The following is a 21,530-nucleotide window of genomic DNA, read 5'->3' as shown; positions in this document are numbered from 1 at the left end:
ACCATACAGAAAACTTTGGTATTCTTGCCTCACATGTACGCTCCAAGGTTTTGCTATTGAACTCAGGACAAGACAGAAATTTAAAAAAAATAAAATAAAATAAAATAAAATAAAATAAAATAAAATAAAATAAAATAAAATAAAATAAAATAAAATAAAGTGGTGGGTCCACAGTAATATTAAGGCTGTCATTTAAAAAGCATATCTAAGCACAGGTATGTAGATACAGAAAACTTTGGCCAGTCCTTTTGCTGCACAATCATGTTCCTGCAATTCCAGCATTTATAGTACAGCATTGCGTTTTCCCAAGTTTAACTTGAGCTGTCTGAAAATCCTGTAGTCAAAAATCTGCTCAGTAAAGAGGCACTAGTAGAAACTTTGGAAGAACACAAATTCCATTCTTATTTACGAAAAGGTAAATGGTCTGTTTGGGGAATAAATTCATTAGGGCCCAGATCCCTTATGGGACAGTACTGCTACAAAAGGTAGATAAGGAACTTGTTCTAAGTCTGGATTCTGTATCACAAAAAAGCACATCAAGAATTTTGTACTTCCCCCTGCCATTAGAATGACCACAATGTATTTGTTCACTCTGGTCACTGGTCACATAAGAGCTAGAGGAGTACTAAGATGTGTTATCAGAAGAGCTGGTCTAAATCTTTCTGGTCTTGCTGAAAATAGGGGATAAATAAATTCTCTCTCCACATATCTCATTTTCATTTCTAGCAAAAATTGTCAGATCCTGAAAGCATAGAAACCTGGGAAGATCTCTATGACAGTGTCTGTCATTCTGGGTAGTCTGGGAAATAAAAAGGTATAATCAGGTCAACTTCAAGTGTCTTGAAATTCTATCCTAGCTTCACTGAAGCCAGTCATCCTAAGAACATTAACATACTTCAGAATCCCAAATTAATTTGATGTAACTGCCACTCAGCTCCTGTCCTAGTACTTTCCATTTGCTAGGCACAACAAATTAATGACAATTCACACAGGGCACAGTTAAGGAACAATACATAATGTTCTTTTCAAGAACTTTCATTATTGCCTAAAGCATCATTAGACTCAAACTTCTGAGTAGAAACAAAAATTCGTTCTTTACATTTACAGGAAATGTGAGCTGTGCTGTGTGAGGTGTATGTAATTCCCACTTTGTAGAGACAGTACTGTGATTTCATTTAACCTTAGAAACAATCATTGCTGTTATTAAACTTGAAGTCTTTTACAGTCTGCAGAAAAGTTATTATTTTACAGCTACTTTGTATTTTCCTTCTCACCCCTCAGTAGTAAAATAATCTAATATGCTGGCACATCTCATCTTCAGGATATAAACAACTCCCTTGAAGTATCTGTCATTAAGGGCTGTAAAGCATGAACAATTGGATGCAGATTACCTTGTCTATCCACAACACTTATGCATCTCCCCATTACCATGGCGCCTGAGCACTTCACAATTTTAAATGTGATTATTCTCATAAAACAAGAGAAGCACTTCCATCAGCAGTTTCTGGAAAGAGAGCAGAGGCACAGAAAGTCTGTGGGACTTTCAGTGAAGTCAGTCACAGAGGCTAACACTCAGACTAGTGGATTCACCTCTCTGTTGTTTTATTTTGCCCCAGGCAAGTATTCAGAGGGAGGCAGTCTGTATATGAAGCTGTCTGACATATTAATCTGTGTATGTGCGTGTGTAATGCAGAGAGCCTAGTGAAATTTTGCCCTGACCTAGTTAGGGGCTCCAGATGCTTCTGTAGGCTAAATAATTATGAGAGCAATTATGTTAATTTAGAATAAAGTTACTGAATTCAATCAAGCTATTCCAGCATTACATCAATCCGAGATGAGAACTGAGCACTGAGTGGCACATGCACTAATGGTTTTGGACCTTTTTAGAGTGTTCATAGCCCACATGATGCATTCAATGGCCTCCTTAAATCTAAAGTGTGTCCAGAGTAACGGGAAAGTGCTGCCCAAGCAGAAAGCTCCCCTGTTCAATAAACACTGTCCTCTGAAGTACTAGCATTACTAGAGGAGAAAAGCTTCTTTAAGCTTTCTTCTGTTATCTCAAATGTTCTAGAACTGTGTAAAATTGTTTAGAGGTTACAGCGGCATTTCTGTTTTTACAGCTCATTTAACTATGCAATTAGACATTACAATAGATATGGAAGATTTAAAATTAGATATGCTTATCTTCAGTGCATGGGTCAGTACTTTTAACTTTAAAACAAATTAACATTTTGCTTCTCATCCCCCTCCCCTCTCTACCACAAAATGAGAGTGTTTATCTTAACTCAGCAACACTTATTACTTCCATCAGAGGGTAGGAAGCAACGGGATAAGTTTTCTGGATTTAAAAAGAAAGTGCTGCTGTAAAGCAATTGCAAGATAGCCAGACCAATAATTCATTTTGTAAATGTGGAGGAAAATATGTGCGAATACAAAATTTCCATGATAGGAAGGTGAACAGGCAGTCCAATGACTGGTAATTCAGTGCTGGAAATTACATCAGCCTGAACAGATATACAATATTATATTTCTATTCAAAATGGGGAAACCAAATGTCAGCACAGTGGGGGACAAAGTAGTAGAGGAATATTGCATCTTTAATAGGATTTTGAATTCAAATATGCTGAGTAAAACTGCTTAAAATTGTGTTGGAATAATAAATAGATAACATTTTCATTTAAAAAACAAACCAGCTGCTGGATTAACACATAGCTATAAAATCCATTCTTTTATGAAGAGGATAAGAAAATATGCCCTGGAAATAGAAATGAGAAGTGAAATCTCAGCCATGTGGCCTTCTTCAGACTATGGAAGGAAAAATATAACAAGGTTAACTTTGTTCTTTTTTGTCTGCAGCCCAAAGAGAGTCTCAAAGCCACAATATCATTTTTCATCATGGTTTCTATTTCTGGAATAGAAGAGGGAGGTTGGGGGGTGGAGAGGAGAGGAGAGAGATTTAAGCTGCTTTCTTTTCTTCCCATTTTCTTTAACTCACAGAGTAGCATTATTTGTATTTAACATTCTACATAATGTTGGAGTATTTTGTGTGAGAAATTATGCCTATTGGTTGTCACCCTCACCCACAATTAGTAAATGAGAACAATGTTACAGGCTAAATGTGTCACACACATTTCTAAGAGATCAAGAAGTCAACTTAATCCAGAAAGAGTACTTCCAGTGACCAATACCAAGTATGACTGTAACAGAAAGGAATAGATCTTCCATTCACTTGAGGCTTTCTTTAAACACAAAAAAAAAATCAATAGAAATTGACATTATTATTATTTCAGTGAGAGTAAGATCAGCTATTTATCTCCTATTATCAACAGTTTCAATGGCTGGAATGTCAATAATTAACCTTTTTTCCTCATTGATGTTGAGGCACCATTAGAAACAGATCATCCCTCTCTATGCAGAAAACAAAAAGCACCCTCCTAAAGCATCTCAAACAATAGAGAAAGTATAGCTTTAGGAATCAGAGCCTTTGTGAAGTTAGACACAGATTTTCAAACAGCTAAAGAAAGTCAGGGCTGAGTTCCTACCCTCACCAAGGCCACCTACAACTTTGCAACTGCCTGAAAGGAGATTGTAGCAAGCTGGGGGTCAGTCTCTTCTCCCGGATAACAAGTGACATGACAAGAGGAAAAGTCCTCAAATTGCACCAAGGAAGGTTTAGATCAGCTATTAGGAAAAATTTCTTCACCAAGAGGGTTTTCAAGCATTGAAACAAGCCACACAGGGAAGTGGATGAGTCATCATCCCTCCCTACAAGTATTTAAAGGACAAATTTAGAAGATGAGGCACTTAGGGACATGTCTTGGTTGTGAACATGGTGGTGCTAGGCTAACTCCATGGCTGGACTCAATGATCTTAGAGCTCTTTTCCAACCTCAACAATGCTATGATTCTGTTCTATGTTTCTATGATCTAAGATATTTTCCCAACCATCCATAATTCCTGATGTTTTTGTTTGTCATTATTCGATTAAATGCAGAAGAAAATGTTTTCTTTTAAAAAGACCTTATTTCAGCTATGGCTAGCAAAGGGATATGAGATAATGAAAAATGAGAAATTTTTTCATACATGTACGAGACCTCAGGTTTTCCTTACCATTTCCCTTTCCAAGTAAAACCTCCATGATTTTTTAATTTTTTTATTTCAATTAAATACTTGAAATCTACAGCTGTTTGGCTATATATTCAAACCTTAGGCTGGTAAAAATATTTGGAAGAAAAACTTAGTGCATGCTGAAGGTAAACACACTTTCATAAGCAATTTAAACCTTGTCCCGTAGGATTGCAGAGGCACTGAACATAGAGAGCATTTTCATTTAAAGACTGGTAAAGCTCTTGGTGTTCTTGCTATCAGTGCTCACCTAGTTTAGCTAAGTTATTGAATTAAAAATTAATGAAGGACCAGGTTTGAAATTCTGCCCCACTGCACAAAGCTTATAAATACCCTACAACGATACTGCATCATCATGATAAATTATACATGTAATGGTTCTGAAAGTTATGTAAATTCAAGAAAACTTTAATAAAGTTGTACTCTAACTGACATTGATTGTGTACAGTTGCAGACACAACTTAATCAACAGATTCTGAGCTGCAGTAAAAGAGAAATATGTATTCTCTTCTCTTGTTTATTCCCTGGAAGAATAAACTGAAAATCACCAAATTATCCTCCCTTCACAACTGTCTGAATATTAATTGCAAGCTTGAAGGGCAACAAAACACATTCAGCATCGCCAGGACTAGTAATTAATTTGAAAGTTTCAGACTCTGACATATTGTGTACACAGTGCTGAAATGATAACCCAGAGAATGTATTCCTCCTTTGCTGCTTATGGTCTGTGATCATTCTTGTAGATACATTCAGAATTTAAATTTTTCAGACTACAGACAGAATACATTGCAGACCTTTAGGAATGAATCCAAGGCAAAAAGGTCACCATAGAACAAAAATTCTGTGCTATGGGTAAGTAATTTTGGTGCTAAATTATTCATAAGGGATATTCCTATTTTTTTATGAAATTAAAAATTGTGTTTCAAATCATTATGAAGAAAAACTGTGGTTAAACCACTATGTCAGCCAGCAGTTTTCAGTGGTTTCACAATTTGGCAATACAGAGAGCTCACAGAACCCTGACAAGCGAACTCTCACACTTCAGGGAAAATATTTACACTTTTTCATGTTACATTTACCGAATCATTCCTTTTTTCCTTATGTTAATTATTTGCACAAGGTTTAGGAATTTACAAACACATTGTGAAGCTTAAAGGAGTGTACTGACACCATTCTCTCAGGAAAGCATTTACCAGAGGGCAAGTAAGAGTTGATGAGGACAGATAGAAGCATTCCAGTTTTCTCCAGACTTTTTAATTTCTTTAGATACGGAAGTTTACACCTGTGCAAATGGAAACTTGCTTCTTTTCCAAAGCTCTGCCTGATGTGTAAATTATGCCAGTACCTCAAAGCTTGCAGAGTCTGCTACAACAGCACCTAGACATCAGCTTCACTGTGCATGTTATTGGAGAGTAGATAATTTTACTCATTAGGAGAGATGCAAAAAGAAATATGAAGACACAGCTCAAATGGCCAATCCAGCTCAGCTTTATTATGCCTCTAACAAGTACTGGAGGACTTGATTCTTGATTGAAGCAATTTTCTGAAGACCAGTTCAATTCTCAAAAACTGGGAAATATGCCGTGCAATTGGGTCAATGGTTGTATGCACATTAAATTTTAGTATGGCCATATTTGTTTCACTTGCCCTGCCCAGTCTGTCTAAATGCAAGACATTTGTCATCTGGAAGTAACAGACATATTAGTGAGACCTTCAGAGAACAAAAATATCTTATATGCAAGATGCACCATTTCTTTTCTAGTCTTTCTAAACATCAGTGGCAGGCATTGATATTCTTAATTATCAGCACAAGATATTAGCTTTATCAGATCACAACATTTTCCCACCTGTACTCCTCAGAGTGTATGACATAACGCATTCAGGGTTCATTTGGGCACCTTGCCTGCCACTTGGTGTGGTCACAGGTAAACAGAGTGAGCCTGCAGACAGAAAATTGTAGCATTCAAGGCTACAAAGAATTCAGCATTCAAAACCTACAGTATTAAGTTACAGGTTGTCTGAGGCAGAAAAAAATTTGTATTTGCTGTCTTACAAAGGCTAATATCACCAGAAGTTCTTCAACATGACAATCATCAAACAAGGACAGAAATAGATAAAAGGCAAGACACAAAAGCATCATCAGATCATTTCATCAAACCAGCCAGGGATCAGTTATAAGAAGATCCAGAACTCAGGACAGCATCACAGTTCACTTATATTCAGGTAATGACTTAAATTATCTAATGAAGCCAAAGAAAAACAGATTGGGTTCAGACTAGAACATCTCCTTAGTAAAGAAGTATTCAGATACACATTTTTGGGGTTGAGTCATTTGTCCTTCTAGAGGAAAACAGTCCAAGTAGGCACATATCACAGAAGTTCTTAAATGAATGACAGTAAAACTCTTATTGACATTTTTACAAACAAACTCCACTTTCACCAGGATATTCTTTAATGTGATGTGCCAAAAACTCCCTTTAGTAAAATCTTCTAAGGAGACATCCCTTCTTGCAATCGTACAGAGAAGCAATCATTCCCTTATTCTTTATGGTGGACAACTGGGAGTTTCATGCTGACACTTGCAGTTGCCCTTTCCTTGCCCCCTCCCATGGGCAAATGAATACAAGCCACTAAATCTTTTCATCTTTATCTTTAGCTTCTTAAGGAAAGCTAGTTTCACCTGATCCTCCCAAGACCTGGAGTCAGAGTGGAGCATTTCAGCATTCAGGGCTGCTAAAGCAGAAATTCAAAGGACATTCCTCCCACCTCTTCAAACCTAGCCACCAGCAACTCAGTAACCTCCGGCCTGAGACGCTTTGTATAAAAGCACTGACACATCAGTATGACACCTCAGTACTGTAACGCCTCTGGTGATTGTTTCTAAGTTTTGAGATCAGAAGTGCAAAGAAACTTTTGATAACAGAGTGTCAAAAATAATCAGAGTAAGTATGTTGTTTGTAGTCCTAAATGATAAATTCTTGTCGGTAAATGCTCAGCAGCTGGTACAAATTCTCAGATGGTCAGCAATACCTTGAATTCCACACCAAATCAAATCAATTTCTCTCCCTGCCAGTTATATGTGTATTAATTACTGGAGAGCCTGGGTGTCAAACACATTTTTTAGTGGGTAGAAGTATTCTCATTTCCTCTCCATACTTGCAGACACTGTTTTAGTTTGTTTATAAATGTTATCTCTTTCTCTCGGACATGCACATTCACATTCACCTGTTGTGATTCTGAAAGTGTCTTTTAAAAGTGGAACTAGAGGAGGTGGGATTTCAGATACCTTAAAAGTGGGGATAGTTAAGCAATACAAAAAAAAAGAAAAGGCAAAAAATAGGAATCAATCCTCCTTCCAAATATAGAAGTAGTACAATACAGATCTCTAGTGCTTTGTAGAGATAGTTCTAAGAACTTGTTTTGCACGGGTAAGGCTTTTCCTCTGTCAGCTTTTGACTTTAGTCTTTCATTTTCTTTGTTTTCTCACAAGTGCCTTGGAACAAAATATTTGATTTCACGGTGAATGGAACCTTTTGTGTCAAGCTAAATTAAATGTTTCAGTCTTTCATTTCAGCAAGAAATATTCCTTTCATTATAGTTTGAATAATTCTCTTCCTTTCTCTTTCCTTTTCCCTCCCCTCAGTTTTATAGTCTGATTTGGCAAGGCTATATCTGACATGACTGCACAGGTTGTCAGACATTCCTCCCTTTCATTGACTAATTTTTATCCAATTTTTCAGTCATAATTCAAAGCTGCTACATGAGTTTTGTAAAAAATCGGTGTCTCAAAAGATGGTAGACACCATACTAATACTCCTACTAAAGAAAAGGCAAACATAACTTAGTATTTGACAGCCTGCTGGGCTGCTCAGCATATATCCACTATCTGATCAGTTTTTATGTGCTATTATCTACAGTAGCCACAGGATGTACACTACTTCTCACCCAGTAAGTAAACAGAAAGTAGGTTGAGATTGACAGAAAATGGAAACAGTATGATAGTCTTCAGGAGCATAGAAAAGATCTAGAAATATCTCAGTGCTGAGTTTGTGGTTCTTGCAGTGGTATGGGAGGCTGTTGTGGGAAACATAGTGTATAAAGCCATCATAAATCAGGCTTCCATTGCTCCTTTGCCTGTAGACTGGCTGCCAAAACAAAATTTCCTGTTTACGCAACTTCCAAACTACACCCACCTCAAACGTTGCAAAAAATAACACTTACCAGCTGGGAAGGTTGAGGGGTTTCACTTCACAGCACTGTCTCTGGCTGACAATTTCTGGGGATGCTACCAATAAGGCAGAAGGGAACCCCAGTAGGATTATCTTCTCTGCAGAACCAGCAAAACCCATTTGTTGCCCCACGAGTCTCAGGCCCAGTACTTCATACCTACAACGGAATATACAGACCCATTCAGTCCTCCTTCCCATGAAACCTTGCTGCCCTGGTTTAGGAACTGGTCTGCATTCAGTAAAATTTCCATCTCCTTATTTGCCCTTAATAAATAATTGAGGCTGGCCATTATTAAGGAGACCTCCAGCTGCCAAGTGTGAAATATCTGCCTAGAGGGCACATGATTAAGGATGAGTTCATAGCTCATGTAACATACTCAGTTTTCTTGGATCCACCTGATGAAACATGTCAGTTTACTAAGGAAAATTATTTGTGTCTGCATCTGTATCCAAATTCTTCCCATGCCAGGTTGGAATTACATGGAAATGTAAGCTCTCTTCTCTTTTTTGGAAATATTTTTGGTCTATGTATAAACCGAGGTGTAATAGAGGTCCCTAGCTGATATGTCCTTGAACTTGTAACTCTGCTGACAAAAAGGCAAATATGTCTTCTTCTTTCTTAGACTCACAACAGGACTGGGATCCTTTTAAAAACTGTTTCTCATGCAAATCTTACCAAAGTCATCCCATACACCTATAAACTATGGAAAAAACAGACCCTCAGCTTACCCCTGGACATAATTACGCTTAACTATCCTCACTTGGGCTAAGCAACACATCCCATTACCCTATAGATAATTCATGTAATTGCTACTCAATGCAAGTAAGGATGCAGACTTCAAAACCTAGTATCTTTTGGGGGGCTAAAAGACAAAAACAAAACAAGGTAAAAAATAATTTACATTATATTGACATATATTTATGGATTCAAGTGACTAATTGAAGGGCTAGCATAAAAACATACTCATGATTGGAAATTGATTGTACTTTTTTCAAACAGAGCCAGCGCTTTCCTGGGGTTTAACCTGTCATTTGCATAGGTTAATTTTAAATGGCAGTGCAAATTTAGCTTGAAAAGATAATTACAATATTTCACCTCTTTTCATCTCAGGTTATGTAAATGAGACTTTAATCTTTTTGCTGTTCATATCATATTAATAAGCAAAAAAAAGATTTGATTTATGTTATGCTGTCAATCATTTGATAGCAGTGGACGTAAATGAAAGCATGTGGGTACAAATCAGGCTAATTTCCAACTACTCTCTAAAGTCTTTCTTTTTATCTATAGGTTTATGGCACATATTCTAGATAAGAAAGTGAACAGAGAAATAGTTTTGACAGGTATCTTGTTAGATTGATTTGTCATTTTTGTCAGTAGTAAATTAATTCATCTTTCTGATAAGCAAACTGTTTCTTAGACAGACAGTTCTTTATTCTTTATTTCATTGTCTAAGATTCCACAGCTCTGCTCAGGTTCAACTATCTCTCACACATTATTATTTTTAAAAGTCTTCCTTACCACACTCTTTTTTTCCACAGTGAGAATGAGGGTCCAATAATTTTCTTCTGGTTTCTCTCTTCCATTTTCTTACAAGTTCAGCATTTGTTCCAAGAGTATTGCAACTCAGCTGGAATCAGGATGGTCATAGGCACTAATGACTTGGCTTTGCTTTCAACAGGCACTTTTATTCCAAGGATGTGAAATGGATGGAAAGAGCTCCAGTTCCTAACCACCTGTCACTATCAATGCCAGGTGACTCTGGGTTTTTTTCCTATATGAAAACTTCGTTCTCCATTTCATAGATGAGGTATTTTCTGGGTCTTGGGGCAATCAGCCTGTCCCAGCAGAGTCAGGACTGGGCAGTTGCAGATTTTCTTACTGTAATTTGATTTCTTTGTCCTACAAACTACAGACAGGGCCTGCTTCCTTCATGAGAAATATTGCAGAAATTATTTCCTGCATAAATCTTAGAAAACACCATCTCCCTCTCTCTCCAGAAACCCTGTAACAGCTTCAAAGCTGAACCAGCCAAACTCTTCTGTCTCACTGAGCCCTCCATTTACTCATAGGAGATGACAACATGGCTCTGATAAGCTGTGTCTCCATTCCCTGAGCTTCCCTGTGGCACTGAGGAAAACTGATGAGATCTAAAACTATAAAGAAATGTAAGTGACTAAATGCTCAAGACCAAGGCTTTTTCTTATATCTCTGTTCCTTTCTGTCAGACTTCAATGTACATCAGTATTATCAGCAGACTAATTTCTCATTTTGCTAAAAAATATTATCTTACCAGTTAAAAAGTCAAATTTTTAGGACTTTTAGCCAATAGTTGTAGTTTCTTCAGACCTTGACACACTTACCTGTTACCCGAGATCATTTTAACATGATTCTTACTGCATATATGGCAATATTTGAGAGTTAAAATAATCCTCTGGCTACCTACAAGTATTAAAATCCAGATAATGTCCTTTTTTAAGATTTTCAAAAGTATTTTTTAAGATTTTTCAGAAGTTCAGAGCTGTGTAAAATAACCCTCAATAACCATTGTCCAGTCCTTGACATGTCTTTCTCATTGAAAGGAAATGGTGAATTTCCTACAGCTATGAAAGATAACAGACACCTGAGAAAAGGGATCATCTAAGAGAAAAAAAAATTATACCAACATAGTCTTAGTCACTGTAAATAAAAAATAACTTTCATCAGTAGAAAGTTTGGCTTGTGGTTTATGTATGAACATTACTTGAGCCAGCCTCCATCTCTCTCTTACACTAAACTCAGTCTTTTTTCAAATTTCAAAGTGTTTTCTGTATCATTATATAGATTTCAAGGGAAAAAAGCAAGTAGAAATGCTGGTGTGAGAAAGTCTTTTTCCAATATCTGATCTGAATTCAAAGAAAAATCACCAAGCACATTCTTACATGCTTTGAGGGCTTTTGACTGCCATTAAAGATTGTATTGGGATATATCCAAACTACATCTGTAGTTTGAAATTTGCTTATTACAGCGCCCCTCTAAACTGAACTCTCTTAAAATTTTCAGAATGGTTTTTTAAATTATGTCATTTAATAAAATGTACAGTAATGTTCTGCTTCCTGACTGCATGTGAGGAGGCTTCAAGTAATTACTTTTCCTTAGTTTTCTCCCACACATGTACAAATGCATGCACTATGCCACCCACATTATCCTAAATGTGCAGCGTAAAATTACTGCACTGACAAGGAAATAGAAATAATTAAGTCCTCTGCTTTACCACTAGATCATCCAGGTCACATTCCTTGTGACTTTCAGTGTAAAAAAGCACTTTGACTCATTAAAATCAATAGGACTAGTGCTGGACATGCTTGATGTTACATTTGCAGAACAGCATTTTTCCCCAGTGAGAATATTGATCAGATTCTTTTAAAGTCTTCTACTACTTCCTCTTGTTTTCCCTGCTGCTCACATGAAAGCAATGCCAATTTTGAAAAGTTAAGTAGGGTTTTCCTTAGCTGCTACTCAAATAAGGTTGGTTTGGGTTTTTTTCTGAAGGATAAATGATGTTTGTTCACTTGAGTTTTTCTTTCAGCCATAAAAAAACAATCTGGTTTGTATGAAACATCTTCTTAGGCCTAAAATTCAGTGTAGTGAAAAAAAAATCTCCTTTTCCCTTCTCTTACAAGATGAAAAAAAGTACAAAAATTTAAAGTTCAGCTTTGGTAATGACACTAAAATATTCAGGAATGTAAAAAGGAGAGAGAGCACACACTAGAACTTTACTCCATGACTTGCAGTGAAAGTGTTTTACAGTAAAAGGTTGTTTCACTCTTGGGAATTCATCTGCTGTCTGGTTTTAATGTGTTACATAGTTACTCCAAAGTAGTAAAATAGTAATTCCAGTACTGAAAGCATTTTTGTTATTTGTTTTTTCTCCAAGGAACAAATTACCAGTTTTTACCTGGGAAAAGCTCCCAGCTGAAATGCTCAAACATTCAGTGGATCAGGTTTTCCAAAGCAATATTCATTCTTACTTTATTTCTTTTTTCAATAAAAAGTTACTGTTGTTGGGCATTATATCAAAATGTAATCCTGTAAAGTAAACAATCTATTCTATAGGAGATATTAAGAAAAAAAAAACAAATTGGCCCCTCATTCATGGGTTCAGAGTCCCCCTTTTTAAAATAAAAGTCTGTACCCTTTAGGCCTATCAGTCAAGTTCTTTCCTTGAAGCCAATCAGGCTGCAGGTAGTGTATTGAATAGTCACACAACAAACAGCTGTCACTTCACAAAACTAATATCCATTTAACAAAATGGTCATAAGTGCATCAATCTAATGTAATAGCAAGAATGTCACTGAAATAGAAAGTTGTCACAGGATCAATGTCCCCTGCCTTGAAAATAAACATTGTACTTTCAACTCAGCACTTATCAAGCAGCAGGAGAACATTATCCTGTGATAACATCCTATTCTATTGACATTATCTGTTAACTAGAGATACTCAGTGAAATATCAGCTTTTCTCACATTGGATAAAATAAGCACTCATTTTACATCTGTTATACATAATAATTGGGCCTGTGTATTTCCCATAATCTGACTTTAAAAAGGCAGAAATTATTTTAAAATAGTTTACAACTTGTCCTACTACTTACACAGCCATAGAATGGTCTTTAATGAGCGAGAGGCAGTGAAGCATGAGACATATAGCTATCTCCAGATTGCTTTCTACTGCTGTCAGACCCTTCCCTGGCTATTAATTATTTTCTCATTTTCTCACATTGTCAGGCTATGATTTTTCCTTGGCTATCCCCATGTCTGAACTACCTTTCCAATATCCAGTCTGACTGCTGAACTGTCTACAGACTTTTTTGGACAAGGAGGGTGAGGTGTGGGAAGCACTTTTTTGTTTGATTTTGAAGTAAATTTTTTCCCAGATCTGTTTTAAATAAGCAAGTACATCAGGACCAGATAACATTTTGACTGATAAATCAAAGATTACTGGTCCTAGGATGAAATCTTCCTCCCACTAAGACCCACATGCATCTCCCTTAGAAGTCAACAAATTATTGGAGCACTGCCAGACCCTTTATAGGCACCTGCTGAATTTCTTAATTCCATCTGTCCTTTACAATTTAGTCACTAATTTCATAGCTGAGGCTGCTGTCTGGTACGTGAATTATTTCAAGTCATCATCTCATTCACAAACTGGGATTTTGGCCTCCACTATCCCATCACCCTTTCACTCAGGTGTCTATAGATATTCATTGACAATCATTGCCTTATGAGGTTTTACCCTTCTTTTCTGTGATTTTTTCACTGAGAAAACAAAAACTCCTTATCTTGCTCCCTGAAAGTATGGAAATTGCATAAGGCATCATGTAGGTTTCAAAAAAAAAAAAACACCTTTTTAGACCTTAAGAAATTTGCTACATTATTGTGCAAAATAGGGTACTTAGTTTGCACATTTCAAGTGAAGTGCTCTTAATTTATTGCAAAATTGCCACATATTCCTATCTTTGATTAAATAACAAATAAAAGGGCCATATCAAATTATGTTAGCCTTTTGTCTAGGAGGAGTAGCTACTACACAGTTTGTTCCCATGGAGGTGAAGTAGTTGGTCTGCTACACAATAAGGTTTAGAGTATTGAAGTGGAACAGTTTTCCTTGTTGAAAGTTTAATGTCAGCTGTATTACTTTGCATGCATAATGTGTTTCCTACATACTTGTCAATATCAGGGAAGAAACAGTTTCAGGAGTGGTGAATGTGAGGGAATTAAATTTTAAAAAATGAAAATCAAACCAAAAATAAGAGGACATCTCATAAAATGAAGGAAATGAAATTTTATGCAGCTGGCTAAGCAGCCTTCTATCCTGCTATATGTGGGCAAGCTGTCTGATGACAGCCCATCACAATGCCACATTGCCTTATGTGCTGCAGTTAAGCATGTTTGGCACAAGGATTTTGCCCTAGCTTTCCTAGCACTTAGGCAGCTTGGAGCTTTCCTGTGAATTGGCTTACACTGTGCTGTGAATGTCTTTGCCTTTCCTTCAAATCTCCATGAGTCCTTGACCATTTTTGGAGCTTTTCTTAAGCCTGCATACTCCTTTCTTCTGTCCTTTCCCACTACCTACTCTCTTTCTCCAACTCCCTTATCAAACAAGCTATTCTGTGGTCATGAGGATCCACAGAATGTTTTTCCTAGAATACTGATGTCCTGGACTAATCTCACAACAGGAGAGATGTAGGCCTGCCCTCTGCATCTCACTTTCCATTGTGTCCATGTTTCCGTGTCTCTTTCTTGGACTATTTCTACTAAAGATCTCCAAGTGTCTTCAAAGAGAGGGAAAACAATGCAGGAACAAGAGTCCACAGTGTCAATGTTTGAATGGTAATATTCCATCCCTTAAAGCCTCCAATGAAGCAATGCTCCATGGCCAAAACAGAAGTCAGAGGCAAATAAGGAGTATCCTGTTCATACTGGAATCTCCACTTATCTTGAATTTGATCTTGCTTTTTTTTGTCTTTCCTTGCTGATGCATCCTTACTATTTGAGCATAATTTTTACACTCTCTCCAAACACTACACATAGTGAGTAGATTCTCCCTGAAGTTGACACTTTATCATTGGAGGTTAATTACTGAATATATTCTAGTACATTTCTAATTATTCTTCAGGGTGGACAAGCCAAACTAACAGGTTTTGTTTCACAAGGGAAGAAAACCTGCTCTCCCACTAAGGCAGAAGGGAGAGGGTGGGTGATGCTGGAATCATCTCACCAATATAGCAATCTCATACCCTGTGACTTATTCATTATTCTGTCATGTCCCAGTGTGTTCACTCCCCTCAGCAAGGCACTGAAGAAACCAGGCTGATTGTTACATAAAGCACAGTAGAACCACCCAGACATATGTGAGAAGAACATTTAGATGTTTCCCACTTCATAGAACAGCAGAGAGGGTAAAAATGGTATATTTCAACTTTTTCATACATTAGAATACCATAATGTTGTACAAGCTAATTTATGCATCCCTCCTGGGTCCTATTTCCTCACAGGTACTGCAGAGAAGGACAGAAGAGTAGCTAAAATCTACTGCAATTATATATAGGCAAACAGTTATGGGCAAGTTCTCTTTGCCCTCTGTGAGAGTTCACAGTAAGTGTTACAAGTATAAGAAATACCAATATTCCTTGGCATATTTTTGCTCAGTATCTCAGAGCTCGTGGCAAAATTTAGCACATGAGCAATTTTTAATATGCGCTGATATATAAAATGAGGTCATGGCTGCATTTTTATTGTACATGGGGTTTTTATTGATATTATTATTTTAAAATTGGTAGAAAGCTATTAAAAAACCCTGAAATATTAATTAGGATTGTAAAGGAAGATCCCTCTGAAAATATTTTCATTTAGCTTTGGCTGGGTGAGAAAAGGAAAAATGGATTGGAGTTACTAAGTTTTACAGTGGGTTCTAAAACCTTGAACATTGTTAATCATGTTATGATGCTTCTTTCCCAGAAGGAGTTGCATCTTTGGAAGTCCAGCTCTAAAATAGCAAGTGGCTAAAAGGCTTGGCCATCCTTGCCTGGCTGCAGGTCTCTTGTATACCCTTTTCAGAGTGGCGATTTCAGACAGGGCTCCCCACATGAGGTTAGTACCTTGGCCAAACAGGTTGTTACCTACTTTGACATAGATCTCTCAAATGCTTTCTTGGACCTGTTCTACTTTATAAAATTAAAAATTCATCTAGATTCACATCAAGAAGCAGCCTGAGTTTATTTGTGACAGAGATTAGAGCACTTTCAGATGCAATAGATTAATGTTCAAGTACTTGTTCAATGGAAGTTTGATTAGTTATTCAAAATGGAGCAGCCCCAACAAGGGAAATATATCCCTGGAAACAGTGTGTGGCAGTAAAGGCACTCAGATGACTCAAGTCTGTAATTAGAATGAATTGAGATTAATTCATGTAGCATCATTTGCAGGGAATGCCCTAATGTCTTGACCATTTCCTACTGGCGTGTACACATGTGGTTTCTCACTGCTTTTTTATGTGTAAGTTTGAAAGGTCACATCTTAATATTGAAAAGGAAACAAGACAACCAAAGAAAATTCTACATAAGGTCTGCTAATCACTAAAATCTGCCTGAACTCCAGACCACACTTCTCAATATTTTACTGCTAACAGAATATGAACAGAAAAATTCTCCATCCTGTTCCAGCAAGTTTATCATACGGTTTCAGTGGTTCACAACAACTCTGTTCAGTAATCAATCATGATTACTAGCTATATACAGTACACACAGCAGAAGATATTAATCTGGGACAGTCTGGAGTAGTGTGCTAATTAGTGATATGCTGAAACAGCATTTGGGCATGGCTCCTTGAAATTGCAATCTTTCCATTGACACAATTACCTCACCCTAAGTATCTCACTTTACAAATGATGTATCATTTTATAAAATTAATTGGCCTGTTACATCAACACAGTCTGGAAGAAGGCTGGTATTGTGTATTAAATCTGAATAATGTTGTGCTTCATATTGTATGCTGCATTGCACCATGTCTTTCAAATATCACCAGATACTTTTCACTTTTTAAATCAAAATGGGAGAGCAACAACTTTTTCATATGATTATTACACTTTATAACATAGGATACATATTAGTATCCTAGTAGACTTTTGCTGTAGTATGTATTAATCATATCTGTCCTGATAGCAAATAATTTTGTAACCCTGTTTTTGAAGATACTGGGTCTGTCTGAAGAAAGGAAATCAGAGCAAGGATGAGAAATGAAAATTCCAGCCCCAGCGGCAGATTTCAACATCTACCCCTCACAGGAAATGCCTAAAAGTCTAACAGTGTAAATATAGTTAAGTCTGATTTGTTGGTTTGGTTTGATTTTATTTATCTTCTCCTAGAAACAAAGGCTGGTCTTTAAACTGCTAGAGAAAATAGAACAGCATTTGCAGTCATATCCCAAAGGTGCTTTTGTGCTGAAGAATCAAGAAGTAATCAAGAAGCTCATTTTCTATGTAGAGAAACAACAACTTCTTATGCAAAGAGTGATTATATACACTAAAATATTTTCCTTGAGATAAGGGCTGTTGGTCTGGATTTCCTAAAAAATGTGTAAATAGTGCAAGAGCAATTTTCCAGTAGAATTTAATGCAATATCTGAACTGGTTCTACTGTATTACATCCCAAACTACACTGTGGTATTCATTTAAATCCTTAACCAATGGGCATAATAAACTATATCCAGAATATATGTGAGCTAAGGACTTCCTGGTCTTAAATAAGTATGCATTACCAAAAGAATTACATCTTCTCGAAACATATTAGAGGACACATGAATTAGAGCTCATAAATAATTTTTTTTTACAGAAACTTTCTTACCACGTGGTCTTTTTTCCTTGATTTTTGGCCCATTTTTTGCAAGACAGAGGGAAAGAAGAGTCTTTCAATTTTAATGCCCCTCCTTATCTTCCTTCATTCTTTTTTTCCAGAAGAAGGAAATTTCAAAACTGAGACATTAATTTCAATCTTTACCCTGCCCCTTCTTTTGGAAAAATAAATTTTCCTTGAAATCAGAAGGGTGTAAGCAATAAAGATGTTGAAAAAAAGTCTAAAAATTGAAGCAGTTGAAATTTCATTTTCTTCTAAAATTCTTAATTGCAACTGTATCACTTTTCTCTACAGGAAATATATAGCTAGAAAAGTCAGTTACTAAATCCTAAAAAGCTTTTGCTATTTCATACAAATTAAACCCTACTAAACTTTAAATTTAGTGCTTTGGAGAAAGAGTCTGAGACATTTGAAGTCATGGTTCAACATTCATTGTTACTTAATATATGCATTGTCTGACCCACTGGCGGAACAAATGGGGTCTGGATCAAGTGCGGGCACACAATTACACATTTCTCCAGTCACCCACACAGCAAGAAATACAATGCTTATGCCAGATCTATGCCTGCTGTGGGAGGACAGGGGCTAAATGACTGGACAAGAACTGCTGAGACAGCAGAGAGAGGCTGTACTGTTTCTGTGCTTTGCATTTGAGCAATTTTTTATTTGTTGCTCTCCACTCAAAAGCCTGGCTTACCATTTGGTGGAGCTGCAGCCTGAGGCACTCTGCTCTTCACATCAGATAGCATACACATAATCAACAAATTATTGCTCTTCAGCATCCACTGAGACCACCACCTTTGGGGAGAAGAGATACCTAGTCCTAAGGCACATGCAGTCTCTTTTTACTGAGACTGTTAAGAAGGGGCAATTGCAATCAGTTCTGACAATGGTCAGTGCTGCCGATGCCCATCACTGCAAAATGGTGTGAGAGCAAAGCTGTTGACAGAATTCAAGCACCTGTTTGAGAGTAGATAATTTTCAGAGTCTAATTTCATTTCAAGGTCAACTGAGCTCCTTCCTGATATTTGTCCTCTGCAATTTTTATACAAAAACTTTGACACAGGTTTTTTCCATTTTTAAGGGTGAGTTCTGCAGTATCTGTCCACATTTCATCAGACTGAAGGCAAAATCAGCCCAGTATTTATATGCATGTCCCCCATCTTCCTCTAAAATACAAGTTTTTCTGGAAGTGATGGAAGTGACTGAAGGAATCCTGTAATTCCTCAGTGTGATTAAACATGAAATCAAACCTTGGTCTTCTGCTAAGTAAATACAATGTAGGCATTCACTTGTACATGAATTAACATATTCAAAGCGTTCTTCAGCATGGTTCACTGTGCATGAAAGATACAGCTTCAGCAGCTATGCACTTGATATAGAATTCAAGCAATAGTCCAAGGATTGAAGTTCCCTGAATTCATTATCTGTGCTCAGAAATACCCAGTCACCTCCAGAAAGCATCTGCTTACTGAACTGTAAACACGACCATCAGGACATTCTGAAAAGATAAGCTAAATACAATAGAAAGGATAAAGAATAGCTTCAGTTACACAATATTGGGCACCTAAGCAAAACTGGAAGTGCAAATCTCATCTAAAATCTTGGGGTTGAAGAATACAAAAAACGCATGACCATCAAAGTTAAGCGTTTCTGTAATACTGAATTAATTATAGCTAAATAATTTTCATGCAGTAGTTGCTAATTTTCTGCTAATTTTTTTAAGATAAATACATAAATACAAAGGATCACTTTTTGAAAAAAACTCAGACCAGACATAAATAGAAAAGTGATTCCAAAATACACAACTGCTAATACTTGGAGTGTCATTGCTTCACCTAACACAGTGACAAACTTATGATGGGAAAACCTTACTAAGTGGCTCCCATCTACATTTCCACAGTATCAGCAAAGCACAGAAAGCATCCATTCCCTCGAGAAAGCATGGGAAAGCTCCATTTATTAGGAAACATGAAAAACACCTTGAGTAAAGAAAACCAAAATAGTAACACTAAAGTAGAGCAACTTAGTAGGCTGCTTCTGTCTTACAACTCAACAACCTCAGCATGAAATGGGATTCAGATGAACATGTTCTTTTCTGAATTAAAAGTGGTATTTTCATAAGTCTTTCATGAAAGTATTACAAAAAAATTTAAAAAAAACATTAAAAGGCCAACAAACAAGAATTCCCTTAGTCTTTGGCTGTCAGATGACTGACTACTGAATTGATATACTATATTTTCAGTTTATTCCATGAAGAGGTTTTGAATGCTATATTAAAACTGCATTCAAGACTTTTTTCAAAGGTGCAAGATAAAGTGTGGTACTCTATTTTCCATTAAAATCCATTTTGTTTTAATATCTACAGCTATTTGTTGATATGATATGTAGTCTATTGACACTGAACATACTGGTCTATAGGAGAGGGTTTTTTACCTTATATTTCTTTTAAAAGATTTTTTTCCTACTTTTCCTAATTTAATAATGTGCTATGTTCCTAATAGTCTTTCTTCTACCAAAAAAATGTCCATAAGCGATGTGCTATTATTTGGCCTAGTGTCCAGTTTTCAAAAAAGTGTTCTGTTGTATTAAAAATGTAGAAATCTGAATTAATTTCGTAGGAATTGATTATGAGTCACTACAAGATTTTGAAAATCCCTACCTACCTACCTAGCAATTTAGGAGCTTAATTTTGGACTCTCTCTGCTCTGGGTAGGGAGGATATAAAATGCTTGTAAAAATAGATTGTGTGGCAAAGAATGATGAGGAAGGCTCAGGTTTGTTTGGTGCTGAGATATATGCAGAACACAACTGACACTTTGCTACCAGGAGGTCCTTAATGAAGTTAATAAGCAAGTGGACAAACAAGAACTTCAAGCATTATATTAGTAGCATATTAACCAACGTCTACATTTTAGAAAAACTCAATATGAACTGAAGATGAAGAACAGTTTCCTTTTTTCATCACAGCGAACATTCTTCCCTATTTGCCCCTCCAAAGATGAGTATGAAAAAGAATTTTTTTTTCAAATCTGAGATAATATTTCAGATCATAATTGTTGAGATAAAAATACGCTCTCAATCCCAAAGACACTGGAAGATTCACAGTTACAGCCGTTGCTTTTACTGTGAGAAATGGAGGTTTGGGATTTTGATGCAAGGCCAGAGTGGACACTTAAATTTGAGTTTCTTATATCCCCAGTAAACTGCAAATATGAGTAATAGGGGATTCCATTGTACATGCATTTTTTATGCATTAAAATAATTTCAAACACTTGATCATCAGAGACAAAAGAGAACACAAGAGTAAATTATTTCTGGTGCAGGAATAACGGGAGATCATAATACACTATTTTCTGTACATATACAAAAATAAAATGCTTGTGGGCTCCAAAACAATGCCTATTTACTCATCTAGATATGAAATTTGGAGTTAGACCTAATGAAAACTAAGCACAGATCCAAAATATGAACCTGATGGGATATGTGCATTGACAGCAATGTTAGTTGAATCTTATATACAAACTGGTATTATATGTTTCACTTGGAACTATGTTTTACACAGCTATATATCTATAAAAATAAGATGTTTTCAAATATTTTTATAAAGCTTTTATTGCTGTGATAGAATTTTTGTAACCTGCACCATGTCTTTATTATCTTGAAAAGGGGAGCTATAAAACTGCTGGGTTTAAAATCAATTTATTCTCAAGCCATCTTCCTCTCGCAATTGCAACCTTGCTCACTGCTATCTTCAGTTTGGTACTTGCATTTCTATAGGAGTTCCTG

The 21,530-nt window shown here is 36.5% G+C and overlaps 1 long non-coding RNA gene across 1 annotated transcript in view; it reads right to left on the bottom strand.

Moving 5' to 3' along the window:
* Positions 1 to 21,530, bottom strand: part of LOC106629306 (uncharacterized) — a 280,698-nt gene that overhangs the window by 236,796 nt on the left and 22,372 nt on the right. The window contains exon 5 of the long non-coding RNA XR_012580525.1: positions 8,346 to 8,510. This is a non-coding gene — a long non-coding RNA (uncharacterized LOC106629306). The remainder of the gene's footprint in view (positions 1 to 8,345; positions 8,511 to 21,530) is intronic.

Source organism: Zonotrichia albicollis, chromosome 5 (assembly GCF_047830755.1).
Source record: "Zonotrichia albicollis isolate bZonAlb1 chromosome 5, bZonAlb1.hap1, whole genome shotgun sequence".
Taxonomy (NCBI): domain Eukaryota; kingdom Metazoa; phylum Chordata; class Aves; order Passeriformes; family Passerellidae; genus Zonotrichia; species Zonotrichia albicollis.
The sequence above is the reverse complement of the archived record's forward strand: the minus strand, read 5'-3'. Positions and strand labels throughout refer to the sequence as shown.